Source organism: Phalangium opilio, unplaced genomic scaffold (assembly GCF_054372755.1).
Source record: "Phalangium opilio isolate 3A_F unplaced genomic scaffold, DU_Popi_V2 ptg000009l_1, whole genome shotgun sequence".
Lineage (NCBI taxonomy): Eukaryota > Metazoa > Arthropoda > Arachnida > Opiliones > Phalangiidae > Phalangium > Phalangium opilio.
In genome coordinates this window covers 6,208,172-6,223,585 of record NW_028324146.1, presented here as the reverse complement: position 1 = coordinate 6,223,585, position 15,414 = coordinate 6,208,172, and the positions used below count along the sequence as shown (strand labels likewise).

General features: G+C 36.3%; 1 long non-coding RNA gene across 1 annotated transcript; it reads left to right on the top strand.

Moving 5' to 3' along the window:
- The first annotated feature begins 14,360 nt into the window (after window positions 1-14,360).
- Window positions 14,361-15,092, top strand: LOC149713554 (uncharacterized). The gene is made up of 3 exons (XR_016369173.1): window positions 14,361-14,483; window positions 14,685-14,876; window positions 14,939-15,092. It is a non-coding gene; the product is annotated as an uncharacterized LOC149713554 (long non-coding RNA).
- The last annotated feature ends 322 nt before the right edge of the window (window positions 15,093-15,414 follow it).

The following is a 15,414-nucleotide window of genomic DNA, read 5'->3' as shown; positions in this document are numbered from 1 at the left end:
AGTTCGATATAAGAGTTAAAAAGGTGTTAAACTGCATCTCTGTTGCACCGTTTTATTGCACCAATTGATCAATAAGTGTTATTGAAATGAATACCTGTAATGGTGTCAAATTTGGACCCATATAAAATACTTTTAAAGGAGTTAAAGCACACCCCATTTTCTTAGAGTGTATGCTTAACACTTAAAGGACGTTCAAAACCGAAACAAAAATCGTCTTGAACACATAAGAAAGTGAACATATTTTTACTTGAACATGTGTTCATTTTTGAACACGTATAGGAGAGCGTCGCATGAAGGTGTTCAGGGATTGTGTTCAGCTCCTGAACACATTTTCTGCGTAATTAACATGTTCAGAGGCAGAACACTTAAATAAAAACACGTTCAAAATCGGAACATAAAGTGGCTTGAATACATTAGAAAAATGAACAGATTTCTGTTTGAACATGTTCTCATTTTTGAACATGTATAGGAGAGTGTTGCATGAAGGTGTTCAGAGATTGTGTTCAATTTCCTAACACATTTTTTTCTGTGTAGTACTGGAATCTCTGTTTCCAACGACGCCATTCCTGAGCCGGATTATCGGCAGGCGCAAAAAGAGGTGGTGGTTGATAGACTGTTGCCATCATTATGTCGACGTCCGCCGTACACTCTTAAAATCAAAGGTGTGATTTAGCACCTTTTGTCTTAATTTTGACGGGTCCAAAAACAGCACCATTAAAGTGGTTAAATAACGCCTCTGAAGGTTTTAAATGGCCCATTTTCAACACTTTGCGTCTTAAAAATATTTTCTCCCGACACATTTATTACACCTTATAAAGCTTTATCTTACACCTTTTAAAAACCATATTTTTAAAAGGTGTTCTCAAAGTGTCTGTATATTCTTCTAATACTCTTCAAAAGGCGTCAATTTTGGCTTGAAGTGTGAAATAGTGCAGAAAAGGAATATTACACTCTTAAAACAAAAGGTGTGATTTAGCACCTTTCGTCTTAATTTAAAGATGTTAAACAACACCTCTGAAAGTGTTAAATAGACCATTTTTAACACTGCATCTTAAAAAATATTTCCCACTGACACATTTATTACACCTCATTGAGCTATTTATTACACCATTTTTAAAACAATATTTTTAAAAGGTGTTCTTTAAGTGTTTGTATGTTCTTCCAATATTCTTCAAATGGCGTGAATTTGAACTATTGAAGTGGGAAATACTGCAGAAAAGGCGTGAAATATTGTAGGAAGGCTGATTTCAATACAGTCTGCCACCTTAACCACATCGTGCTACACTCAATAAAGGTGCCATATATACTTTTCACCGTATACTCAAAAACAAATTAGTGTGTTATAACACCTTTAAAAGTAGTTTTTATGGGTCCACATTTCATACAGACCGAAACCATAATTTGGAGGTCACATTTGACCAAACTCCCGCAATTTAGGCGGTTTTCGAACAGTGGTATATACCCTCAAATGACCACACTAAAATTTCTCTGATAATAACAGAGTAGCAAGGTGATACATTGATTAACGATTTCAAGGCTTATCTAAATATAAGGGAAAGGTGAAATAAGCCATAATCCATAACATATCCCTTGTTATTATTGTAACATGATGCTTAAAAAGATAAATTTACATTTAAATTATGGTAAATAAACGTGTTCCAGTAAATTGTTGAGATATTTATGGATTTTTAATGAAAGGTTAGTCTGTAGTTCAAATTTACATCCGCTGAATCACGAAATTTTAGTGCAGAAGAAATTTTCTTATTATATGGGTTTTCTAAACTATAAATTCAAACGATAACCGATACTTTAGACCATATACGCAGAAGGTGGGCGTCTTGAGCACTTATCGATATATTAACCTTGTTTGATTGGATTAAAAATGTTAAACCCGGGACGCAATGCGTCAAAACAATTAATGATTATAGAACTTTATGGGTAATGTCAAATAAGGTGGACTTGGAAACTCTTCATTAGATATTAACAAAAATAAATAGGGGATAGTGTCGGACTGCCATATTTTCCTGCCTTTACCTTAGCTTGACATGCATTTCGAGACGCTCAAGCGCGCGAGCGGTGTTTAAAATGGTATCAGCCAATCAGATTTGAAGTTGATGACGTCATTCTTCCCGAAAATAACGCTCGTACGCCACCAAACGGGAGAATTTGGCATAGGCGTATCTCAAGGAAGAGTCACAACCTCCGCGCTCTGTTCTATTTTCTTTAGTGGTTTTTTTCGCGTTTGAACGAGGTTAAAGTTTGTTTAAAACGTTAGCACGCCGAAATTAAATTAAAGATGCCGTAGATGTTCTTGAAATCATTTAATTCAAAATACTCATCGTTAAAATCCTTTAGAATTTCGTTTAAACTTAGGCCCAGGGTCGTCATTATAAGCTAAAACATTTTAATATTATAGTCTGTCAAACGAAAGAAGAGCCCTGAGAAATTTGTCCAAATTGGTGTCGCCACCATCGACCCCATAGTACTTTATCAACTTGTTTTGTTGTGTCAATAGTCGTCTGTAATATAGTCTGCTATATACAGATACTTTAACTTATGTCATTAAAATATATTGCAATGCTAGTTCAACAAAGATAAAACTGGTGTCTTGTCGTTAATTTTGTTTTATATTCTTTAATACTCGATGATCGTAAAAAACCATGAAACATAAACGTATTAAATATATATTGCAAAATGTATTGGTTCTATTGCGATTAAGTCTATCTGTATATAGCAGACTATATTACAGACGACCAGTGACAAAACAAAACAAGTTGATAAAGTACTATGGGGTCGATGGTGGCGACACCAATTTGGACAAATTTCTCAGGGCTCTTCTTTCGTTTGACAGACTATAGTGAATAACATAACATCAATATTCGCAAACTAAATTAATACAATCATGTACATCATCAAATTAAATTGTGGCGATAAACTGCAGTGGCCACGGTTAGCCTCAGTCAAAAGCAGCTAATGTAAAATAAAACCGCACTATTTCTTCACGCGCAATATCACAAATTATCTTAGGTACGTGGTCAATAGGCCAGGGGGATGAAGCAGATTTCGCGAGTATGCATGCACCCCTCCAAATGCATGTCACAGACGAAGGAGAGAGTCCGACACTTTCCCCTATTTATATTTGATATTAAGATAAAAGGATTTAAACACACTTATTTGAACAATGGGTGTCAAAAATAAGAGTGGAAATTGTTCAACAGAGGTGCAGTTTAACACCTTATCAACTCGTCTTTCGTACTAAAAGATGATTGTTACTCTTTTATGTGTGTTGTGCAATTCCTTATAGGATGCGTCTCAGCACTTTTGCGAGCTTAAAATAACACTTTTAAGCTTGCTGCATTACAACTTTAAGAGTGTCGCGTAACGCCTTTAAGAGTGTCGCGTAACACTTTTAAGAGTGTCGCGTAACGCCTTTAAGAGTGTCGCGTAACTCTTTTAAAAGTGTCGCGTAACGCTTTTAAAAGTGTCACATAACACATTTAGCAGGTTTTATAAACCTACCATACCACCTGATCGCCAATTTCTTAGCTACGTTTTACTCAGGGATAAAAATATTTTCTTAAGAAAATATCATCTTTAAAAAATGCTGTTTTTATTTAATTTAATACGAACAATTAAGTCTTTTTCCTTGACTTTATAATCTTTGGATTGACTTCAAAATTAAAACATACGGAAGACCTCATTTAAGAAACAAACGCGCAGTATTATTATTTAATTTCCATGTTTAATTTCAAACGGTGTTTTAAAGGTTTTTATTACCGAATTTACACCTTAAATTGTCCGGAAAAACTCAAGGCGACGAAACTCTATTTTGGGTGTTTTTAATTTGTAAAAAAAAAGTATTTTCTTAAATTACACTCTTTTGAAACTTCCATTTCACTAAATATTAATTATCCACAAAACTATTTCATATTAATGTTAATCATAATCATAAATCAATGAAAAAATGCGAAATTGTTCTCTCTCGCGTTATTGTATGGTACTGTATGAGACAGTTTAACTATATATAGCAATGGAAAATTTACAGAATTGTGCTAAAAAATACCAGTTTATAAAATTTAAAGTCTGAGATCTACCCTTATAACACCCTTTTTGAGAAAAAGGAGTAATTCCAGATAGATTTTACACCTTTATTAACTAAGCTTTTTTTCGAAGATAATGGTCACCTTTAAAATACCAATATAACACCGTTTTTGTTATTCATGTGAAAATGTTAGGTGTTATATAGGTGTATTTAAAAAGTACACCATTTTCACTCCAAAGAAACACTCAATTTTTTTTGTGTGTACGAACAACAGGTTGAAGTAATTTATGATGCAATGGATGATGGTGAATTCTTCCTCTTACTTGTCTAATGCCGAAATTCTCACGTTGACTTCTTAAGCCTCGGTCGGCAGGCGTATTCTTCAATTTACAATTGTCCCTCGCTGTACACACGTATGATTGGGTTGTTAGGCACTTCTGACACCATGTAGTGTTTATTCTAATTAATCTCTATTTTAGTTCTATAATTAATAACTCTCTTTACTTTCGTTAACAATCTTTATTCGGTTTAAAACATTACTATCTCTCTCAAGCTCGAGTCGAAGACTGTCGTTCCCTCTTCCCTGATCCCGATTCCCCCTGCCTCTTTAGTTTACATGAATCGGTTCAGTTCAGTTCTACATTATTAATTTCGGTACCAGATCCCAGAATCCCACAAGCATATGCAGATAAGATGCGTAATTTGAATTTTTATATTCTTTTGATACCGTTGTTTTTATATGCAGATAAAGGTTTAAGAAATAATATTCGTATAATTTAATCTGTCCAGTTATAATATGGTTGACTTATGAAAAATACGTTTTTGTTATATTTCCAGTGAATGTTCAAAGTTACGCGGTGGACGTTTACGACGAGTTTGTGATCACTGGCAACACTGCCGTTTTGAGATGCCACATTCCTGGATTCATCAATTCATGAAGGACTTCGTCACCGTCAATGCCTGGATCAGCGACGCCACGCAAGTCATTCCTATTAACGCCTTATCAGGTAATACGTTCCTTTCATCCGACCAACGTTTAAATATATTAGAGAAGCTGGTGCAGAGCGTGCTTTTACCTAACACTTGGGATATGCTGGGAAAAATTAAGGTCAGCAGCCTTTTCATAATTAGTCAGTGGTTGCGCCACCTCTTGAGGACTTTCAATAGCTTAAAGATATTCACATTTTTTTATTAAGCTGAACTAAGTTGCCAATTTTATTAATGTTCGGTAACTGTTCACTGACGTATGATAAAGTAACTAGGATTTTATCTTAAGGTATGAGGGTTTTGCCTCAAATGTGAGAGTCTCGGGAAATTCTATAGCTACATTAATTCTTGGCATGTATACCTATTTTCCCTTCCTCTTCCAACAGGGGTCGTTTTACCAAAGCTAAGTAGAAATAACTACTACGGTCATCAGGCATATTCATTAATTTATAGTATAGTACTTAATTTACATGTGTTAATAATATGTATTATCATGAGTTAATAATATGTTAGCTCCCTATAAGTTACTCTGGCAATTCGTTTTTATACTCCAGCGTTTTCTCCCTTGCCGCCGGCTTCCCAATTATATGCGACGCTCTGCGGCCGCCACGTGAACGAAAATCTTATTTACTCTTTTTTCCGGTTTTTCCGCGGAAGTGCGTGTAGTGGAAGCTAGCCAATGATATCGGAGCTATTTAAGCAGCCGAATATTTCGCTCAGTAGCCTCGGTTAAGAAAACAGTTAAGAGTGGATTGGATTTAGCTCCGTTGTATAATTTTCTGGTTTCTAGTCACAATAACAACTCTTATCTTTAGCATTCTTTATCAATTTAGGCAAATTGCATTGAGTACCTGCATTTTTTAATTTTTGCGCCCATCGGTAGATGGCGAAAGATTTATGGGGAGCATATACGAGAGTTTAACTCCTCCTTCGTTTCGTCTTCGTCACACCGCTTATTGGACGGCGTCGAAAACCCCACCTTAATTTTCACCCTCAGCTGTCAGTCAACTCTACCTTTAGAATATGTATACAGTACGCAAACAGAAGGGAAATCGCAGAGGTAGTCGTAGCCCCGTTGGTAAAACGCTCGACAAATGTTTCCTCTTGGATTGTTTTAAAACCCAGACTCGCGCGTTCGAGCCTACTTGAAATTTTGGTTAAAAATTTATATTTATTTTAAGCTATTTAATTCATTTACAATATATTATTTTAAATTTTATAAATTATTTATTTTAAATAATATGAAAAAATAATATTTTAAATAGTAATTTGAAATATAATTTTAAATATATTTTGGAAAATGCCAGGTGTTGATTTCGCTAAAATATACGAGATGTCGCCAGTGTTTCCACTTTGCGGCGAAAAGGTCCGTTTTTGGCGTGGATATTTAGTTATGTATGATAAGCAGTCTGGAAAATAAGGATATTTTTTAAACTAGTCCTTGGGACCAGTGACCCCCACTATGTCCGAAATAATAAACTGGTCTCCGGACTGATCCCAGCCTTTGTTCTCCTATAGATTTGCAATTAATAAACTGGTCCCGAGGACCAGTAACCCCCACTTCTTGAATTAAAAAACTAGTCCAAGCAATTAATAAACTGGTTTTGGACCAGAGGAAGTGTGCTATTTCCCAGACTGATGATAAGACGATTCAAGTAAAAATGTGTTAATTTTCATATCACCATTAGTAATTTGAAAAATAATTTTAAATATATTTACAAAATATTATTTTAAATTATATAAATGATTCTTATATAAATTATTTATTTTAAATAATATGAAATAAAAATATTTGAAATTGGAAAATAAGGATTTTTTATTGGACAATGTCCAGTGCTTATTTCCGGCCCTGAACTGGCTAACGGTTTCTCCATGAGACTCCATCTCACTTCCTCTGCACTCTGCGTTTTCTCGCTCCTGCAAGTCTGTTTTCGATGTGAATTATTGACTGTGGAGCTACTCTTCTTAATGCGATTTCTACATCAATTAATCCAGCGAGATAAGCTAATTTTTAATTTTATTTCATATTTATTGCTTTATTATAATAGGTGATAGGACTCATAATCTGTGCTTAATTTTAACAATTTACATTGGGCCTTTGCCGCCTTTGTTACTTAGCAATACAACATATCCTATCATTTAAACATTTAAATTTTAAGCCTTATAACTCAATCAGTTAAACATTATCATTAACATAATTTTAAGCCTGCGGTATAAGAAGACCGCTTCAATCATTTAAACATCATCATTAACATCATTTTAAGTATTTTTAAGCCTTATAACTCAATCATTTAAACATTATCATTTACATCATTTTAAGCCTGCGGTATAAGAAGACCTCTTCAAACATTTAAACATTATCATTAACATCATTTTAAGCCTGCGGTATAAGAAGACCGCTTCAATCATTTAAACATCATCATTAACATCATTTTAAGCCTGCGGTAGAAGAAGACCGCTTTTTTAGCTCTTCGTTAGGTTCTTTTGGGTTATTTTGCAGAAGGCCTCACTGCTTTTCAAATGGCTTCCAATACAAATGAGGTGTCAGAAAATGGAATTGTAAGATTACCTCAATATATAGAAAACGGAAATACAAGGTTTAAAAGGCTGCGTGTCGATCCAAACTGTGATAACTGTTCAACTAGTCAAAATCCTCCAACTCCAAACTGTGATAACTGTTCTACTAGTACAAGGTTTCAAAGGCTGCGTGTCGATCCAAACTGTGATAACTGTTCTACTAGTCAAAATCCTCCAACTCCAAACTGTGATAACTGTTCTACTAGTCAAAATCCTCCAACTCCAAACTGTGATAACTGTTCTACTAGTCAAAATCCTCCAACTAGCGAAAAAAGAGAAAGCCTAAATGACCGCAGACGAGCAAGATATGTTGAAAATAAAAGGAAAATAAACGAAATGTCCGGTCAGGGACCTTCTACTTGTCAAAATCCTTCAACGCCTTCAACTAGTCAAAACCCTCATAGAGAAAACATAAATGCACGCAGACGAGCCAGATACGCTGAAAATAAAATGAGAACAAATGAAATGTCCATTCAGGGGTCTTCTACTAGTGACAATCCTGCAACTAGCGAAAAAAGAAATGAAATGTCCTTTCAGGGGCCTTCTACTAGTCAAAATCTTGCAACTGCTTTAACTAATCAAAATCATCCAACGGCTTCAACTAATCAAAATCATCCAACGCCTTCAACTAATCAAAATCCTGCAACTAATCCTCCAACACCTTCAACTACTATTCAAAATCCTGCAATTAGCGAAAAAAGAGAACGGCTAAATGCCCGCAGACGAGCAAGATATGCTGAAAATAAAAAGGGAACAAACGAAATGTCAATTCAGGGGCCTTTTACTAGTCAAAATCCCGCAACTGCTTTATCTAATCAAAATCATCCAATGCCTGCAACTAGCGAAAAAAGAGAACGGCTAAATGCCCGCAGACGAGCAAGATATGCTGAAAATAAAAAGAGAACAAACGAAATGTCAATTCAGGGGACTTCTACTAGTCAAAATCCCGCAGCTGCTTTAACTAATCAAAATCATCCAACGCTTTCAACTAATCAAAATCATCCAACGCCTTCAACTAATCAAAATCATCCAATGCCTTCAACTAATCAAAATCACCCAGCGCCTTCAAATAATCAAAATCCTCTCCCTCCAACGCCTACTAGTCAAAACCGTCCAATTGTTGATGGTTCTTCAACGATGCTATCAAAACAACATCAACAATATCATGAAAACCTCAACAATATCATGAAAACCTCTATCTCCAGAACATTATGGACGGTCCAGATCACAAATGCGAATGTTGTTCTGGCCTATTTTTCGCAACTTCCGTTAAACCAGTAGAATCAGTTAAATTCTTATCGGTTCAAGGAAGAGACCAAAGAGTGCTCCCATCACACATTTTGTTGTGTGGGACTTGTAACACCTATATTTCTCGGAAAAAAGTACCACCGCTCTCTAAAGAAAATGGCTATTTTTTTCCTGATTTACCTCCAGAGTTGAAGAATCTAACGGAACTGGAGTGTAGAATGATTTCTCCTCGATTACCTTTTATGCAGATAAGAAAGCTAGGAGTTGATCAGCAAAGAGGCATTCGCGGTAATGTTGTAAACGTTCCAGTTTCAATCGACTCTTCGGTTTCAATCCTGCCCAGAAGTCCCACGGATACTCAAGTTGTTCAAATTAAACTCATGAGAAAGAAGGAATATCAACACCACTATATATTTGAAACAGTTCGTCCTAGGAAAATACTGGACGCCTTAAATTTTCTCTTAACAACACCGTTATATTTGAAACACGAAGTTACAGTTCCGGATGACTTGGCTATTGAGTTCAGCCAATCAAATAGCGTAGATTTCATATCGAATGAAGAAGATATGCCAACTGAGGTAAACAACACGGCCTCTGTTGGTAAAGATGCTGTTGTAGAACCTCGACAAGATCCTGACAGCGACGAAGAGTGGGAAGAATTAAGTGAAGAAACGCCATTAAATAATGGCAATAGAGATACCGTATTGCTTCCGTCTGACGATCAAATTACCCCTCAAATTGAAAGTATTGCTTATGCTCCTGGAGAAGGGAAGACACCGCAATCAATTCTTTATGATGAGGATTCCGAATACCTTTCTTTCCCGCAAATTTACGCTGGTCAACCTTTGAAGCTACCACCTAATGCAACATACACACAGCAAATAAAATGGGAGTTCAGAAGCAGCGATAGGCGTTGCGCTTCAAATATTCCGAAAATATTTTATTCCTATGTTAAATTAGTAACGTCTAAACTACGGAGCGCGTCTAATATTTGCATGAGGAAAACCAAGTCTAGAGCTGACCAACCATATACAGCGGGGGCATTAACAGCACCTGGAAGTTTGGATTCTCTGGTGAAACACGATGATGGTTATAAAATTTTGGAAAGCGTAAGATCTTCCCCTGGCTATTTACAACAGCGTGAAAAAGATCTTCTGGCTATGGTTCGTCAACTTGGTAATCCTACATGGTTCCTTACTCTGAGTGCGGCTGAATCTAAATGGGAAGATCTTTTGGAGTCCTTGTGCGTAATTGCAGGACACCCTAGAGAAACTGCGAAAGAATATGTCAAAACCATAGGATTTATGGAGAGAGCTAAACTTATCAACGAGGACCCTGTCACCTGCAGTCGGTAGTTTGATTATCGTTTGAGAGAATTTTTCAAGTTTCTGCGAAGCAAGGAGTCACCAATTGGAACCATTGATGATTACTACATTAGGATAGAGTTCCAAATGAGGGGATCACCACACGCCCATATTCTACTTTGGAATAAAAATGCCCCACAGTTGCGAAGCGATAACTCCAATCATGAAGAGGTTATCCAATTCATTGATTCAAACATTACATGCTCAAAAGGGGATGGAAGTGAAAAATGGAACAACTTGATCAAACTTCAAAGTCATAAGCATTCCAAAACCTGCCGTAAAAAGAATGATAGTGGAGAGTCATCCTGTCGTTTTGGAATACCTTTTCCGCCAATGGGAAGAACTATTATTTACGACATATCCAATCGTGATGAAAACAAAAATGTCGAAGCGGTTGAAGCTAGAAGCAAATTGGTGCGAAATGCTATCGAAAGTTTGAAAGTTGAAACTGCGCCGGAAACGTTTCAAGAATTTATTGGAACGCTGAATATGACTGAAGAGGAATATATTGATGCTGTAACTTATCCAATTCGAAGGTTAACTGTACTTCTGAAAAGATCACCACAGGAATTAAGAATAAATCCATACAACAAAAAGATTTTGGAGTTGTGGAACGCCAATATGGATCTTCAATACGTCTTAGACCCTTACGCCTGTCTGATGTATATCATTTCCTACATCGGTAAAGCCCAAAAGGGAATGTCTCAGCTCCTGAGGGAGGCTATCAAAGAAGCGAAAAACAAAGGCAGCGGTATAAAGAGAAGTTAAAGGTTATTGCTAATAAATTTATTCATTGCGAAGAAATTAGCGCCCAAGAATGCTGCTACATACTACTTTCCATACCAATTTGTCGGAGCCGTCGTGCTCACGTTTTCATAAACACTTCACCCCCGGAAGAAAGGGTGCACATTCTGAAAAGACCATCTGAATTGGAATCATTGCCAGATGATAGTACTGACGTTTTTACTGATGGCATCATCGAGCACTACATTGCGAGACCGGATGTGCTGGAAAATCTCAGTCTAGCCGCTTTCGCCTCATGGTATGAGTTTTCTCGAACGAAACGCCAGAGAAAAACCCAAAATTTCAACGAAGATGAAGACCAACAAAATTAAACGATTTCTGGTGAAACAACTCATGAGCTGAAAGATTCTTCAGGATATGTCAGGAAAAGAAAGCTTGCCAAAGTGATAAGATTCAAAAAGTACAGCATGGTGAAAGATCTCAAAAATTACTGTCGAGTGGAATTGATGTTGTTTTTGCCTTGGCGTTCTGAGGATATCGAATTGCTAGAAGCGAATGTCGAAGAAATCTACGAAGCCCATAAGCTGGAAATATCTGAAGCTAGAAAAGAATTTATAAGTGAAGTTGATGATTTGGATCTGGACCAAATGATTCAAGAAGTAAGGGAAAACCAACACCAAAATGACGTTCAAAACATCCAACCCATGATTGAACATCAAAATGAGCGTGATCGAAGTTTCACATTGGATGATTCGCAATATTATGTCAACTCTCTTCAAGAAGCTGTTTGTGACATAACTTCTGATATTCAACAGACCAGCGCTACCGATTTCACTCCAACAATTACTCTCGTCAACAATGAAGAATATTACAGCATGCTTCGAAAACTTAACCTGAAGCAGCGAGAGATTTTCTATCATGTAATTAATCATTTCAAAACATCTCAAGAAGAGCCTCTGAGGATTCTGATAACAGGTGGTGCTGGTGTTGGAAAAAGTCTTTTGATTCAAGCCATTTTTGAAGCCGTAACCAGGCATGAGAAGAACAGGCCTGGTGCCGATCCATCACGATTATCTGTTCTAAGAACGGCATTCACTGGGAAAGCGGCATTTAATATTGACGGTGTCACTCTTCATGCTGCATTTAACTTGCCAACTAACCAATTTTCTGGGAAGATGAACCCTTTGGACAACGACACTTTGAACAGAAAAAGATGTTCTCTTTTAGGCCTGAAACTCTTGATAATAGATAAGATATCTATGTGTGGAGCCAAAATATTCAACTATATTAATGTAAGAGCCCAACAAATCTTCGGATCTTCAAAGCACTTTGGTGGTATTTCAGTTATCCTCGTGGGAGACTACAATCAGTTACCACCTGTTGGGGATAATTACACATTCATGCCTTTAAAGGAGAAGAATAACCCATATGCGGCGCTAATTGGAAGTCCACTGTGGGAAGAATTTAAGCTATATGAGCTTAACGAAATTATGAGACAGAAAGATGACAAAATATTTGCCATGGCTATGATGGCTTTAAATCGAATGTCCATGGGAGAGATGACACCCGGTGACGTTGAATTGTTTCGAAGTCTGGAAACATCTATTTCAAGACCCCTACCTCTGGAATCCTTGCATTTATTTGCAACAAATGATGAAGTAAATGCGTTCAATGAATTAAAGTTATGTTCACGGAATGCCGAAAGGATATGCTCAGTGGCATTTGACTCGGCAACTGGTGATGCCAGCAACGACATCAAACGAAGAATTCTGGAAGCCGTTAAAACCTTGAAAACCCAAGATACCAGCGGTTTACCAAGAGAATTAAATCTAATGGTTGGTATCAGGTACATGATCACCAACAATTTGAACACCGCCGATGGTCTAGTAAATGGTGCAACTGGAAGGTTACGAAAAATACAGTATGGTCAAAATCAAAAAGGCGACCAAGTCCCTGTTCGAGTTTGGATCGAATTTAATGATGATAAGACGGGAAGAGAGACTAGAGCCCAGTCTCAAGGCTTGATGACAGCCAATAGTATTAATGAGTTATGGACGCCTATTGAAAAGGTTGTTAGAAGTTTCACTAGACGTTCAGGACAGAAAAACATCTACGTATCAAGAAAACAGTATCCTCTAGTAATTGCTGAAGCTATTACTGTACACAAGAGTCAAGGAGACACCTACTCCGAAGTAGTTGTTCATCTTAATGAAAAGCGAAAGATGAGAAGATCTCAATTATACGTCGCTTGTAGTAGAGCCAAAACTTCAAATGGTTTGTTCATCGTGGGAAAATTCACGCCGCCTAACCCAGTGGTTAAAAGTAAAGACGCTGTTGCTTTAGAAATGGAACGCCTTCGAAAAAATTGCCGATTGATTCTACCTCTTTTGGATAAAAGAATATCTATTTATGTACATAATGTACAGTCTCTAAATTGTCATTTACAAGATGTGTCCTCTGATCTGAAAATAATGGAATCCGATATGGTACTTCTTGTTGAAACCTGGGCGAAAGAGACTGATGATTTTCAAATCCCTGGATTTTCGGAGCTAAATGGTATCCGTCTCCCCCATGAGTCTCGAAGAAAACCATTTGGGGTATCAGCTTATATCAAAGAAAATGTAACTCACACTAGAATTCGTGTGTATACGGACGAACCGACAAGAACCTCTCATATTGAATGCTTGTGGTTCGACGGAACGTTAGGTGATCTACGTCTTTCAGTACTAGCAGTTTACTGTTCCCCAGCTTGTAACATTCGAGACATAATATATGGTATTTGAAAATGTATGGCGGACTATTATGATGAAGATGTTCCCACAGTCATTGCTGGAGACTTCAACATTAACCTTCTGGAAACATGTCTTGAGTCAAAGAAGCTTCTTGACTTTTTCTCTGAAAATGGGTTTTACCTTATGCAAGGTTTGAACATGAAATCATCTACTGATGGTGGTACTCAATTGGATTTAGCATTTGCTGATGTTAAATTTTCCACTATTTTTGACGTTACTTATCGAGAATGTTACTACTCTTATCATAAAGGAATATCTTTTCATTTAATATAATTAAGAAAGAGTCAAAGAAGCTTCTTGACTTTTTCTCTGAAAATGGGTTTCACCTTATGCAAGGTTTGAACATGAAATCATCTACTGATGGTGGTACTCAATTGGATTTAGCATTTGCTGATGTTAAATTTTCCACTATTTTTGACGTTACTTATCGAGAATGTTACTACTCTTATCATAAAGGAATATCTTTTCATTTAATATAATTAAGAAAATATATAGGAAGAAAAGACCTGATGAAATAAGTAAGAAATTAAACCATAAATTTGATGAGGAACTTAACTGTAAATTTTAGGAAAAGAACACCGTCATTAGGCTTGCAATATTAATGGAAGAGATGTCAGCCGATTAAGGTTTACGGTTGCGAGAACCAAAGTTAAAGAGAAATTCCCCAAAGAAGGAAGCGTGTCAATTTAAAACAGTTCAGGCTTGCCAGAGGTCAAGAGAACGTCATTAGTAAGAGAGATAAATAATAATAATTTTGATTAGGAAATTAAAAAGAAAATTTAATTAACAGAAGCAAATAAAGTCAAAAGAAAGAAGCGTGTCGATTTAAAACAGATCAGGCTTGCCAGAGGTCAAGAGAACGTCATTAGTAAGAAAGATAAATAATAATAATTTTGATTGGGAAATTAAAAAGAAAATTTAATTAAACAGAAGCAATTAAAGTTAATTGGCAGTAGGCAAGGGGGCCTGCAAAAAAAAAAAATAAAACTCCCCAATGAACATAACGGCAGCCGATTAAGGTTTACAGTTGCGAGAGACAAAGTTAAAGAGAAATTCCCCAAATAAGGAAGCGTGTCAATTTAAAACAGTTCAGGCTTGTCAGAGGTCAAGAGAACGTCATTAGTAAGAAAGATAAATAATAATAATTTTGATAAGGAAATTAAAAAGAAAATTTAATCAAACAGAAGCAAATTAAGTGGCGTAGCGGTTAGAGCTTTCGCCTCGCAGCAAGAGGATCCCGGGTTCGATCCCGGACTGTGGCACCGGGTGAAAATCTGGGAATAAATCCTTCTGCGTAGAGTTTGCAAGTTATCTCACCGCTTGTTAAAAGGAGTTTTCCTCCGCGGTCTAACCCGGTTTCTTCTTTCCATCAAAACTTGCAGACGTTAACGGCAGGGTTGTTTGATTTAAATCAGTTTGATTTAAATCATGATTTAAATCAAGAGATTTTTTTAAAAAAATCATTTGATTAAAATCAAGAATATATTTTATTTTTAAAAAATGTTTTCTAAGATTCCAAGAAGTAGTTTAAGAAACTCGAGAAGAAACTTAACTAGAAAAGACCTAAAATTAAAAATAATCATGGTTTTGGTATATTTCAATGTAAGTTTTTCCCAAAACTCCAGTTTGTATTGCTGGAAAGGCTAGGAAATGAAATAGC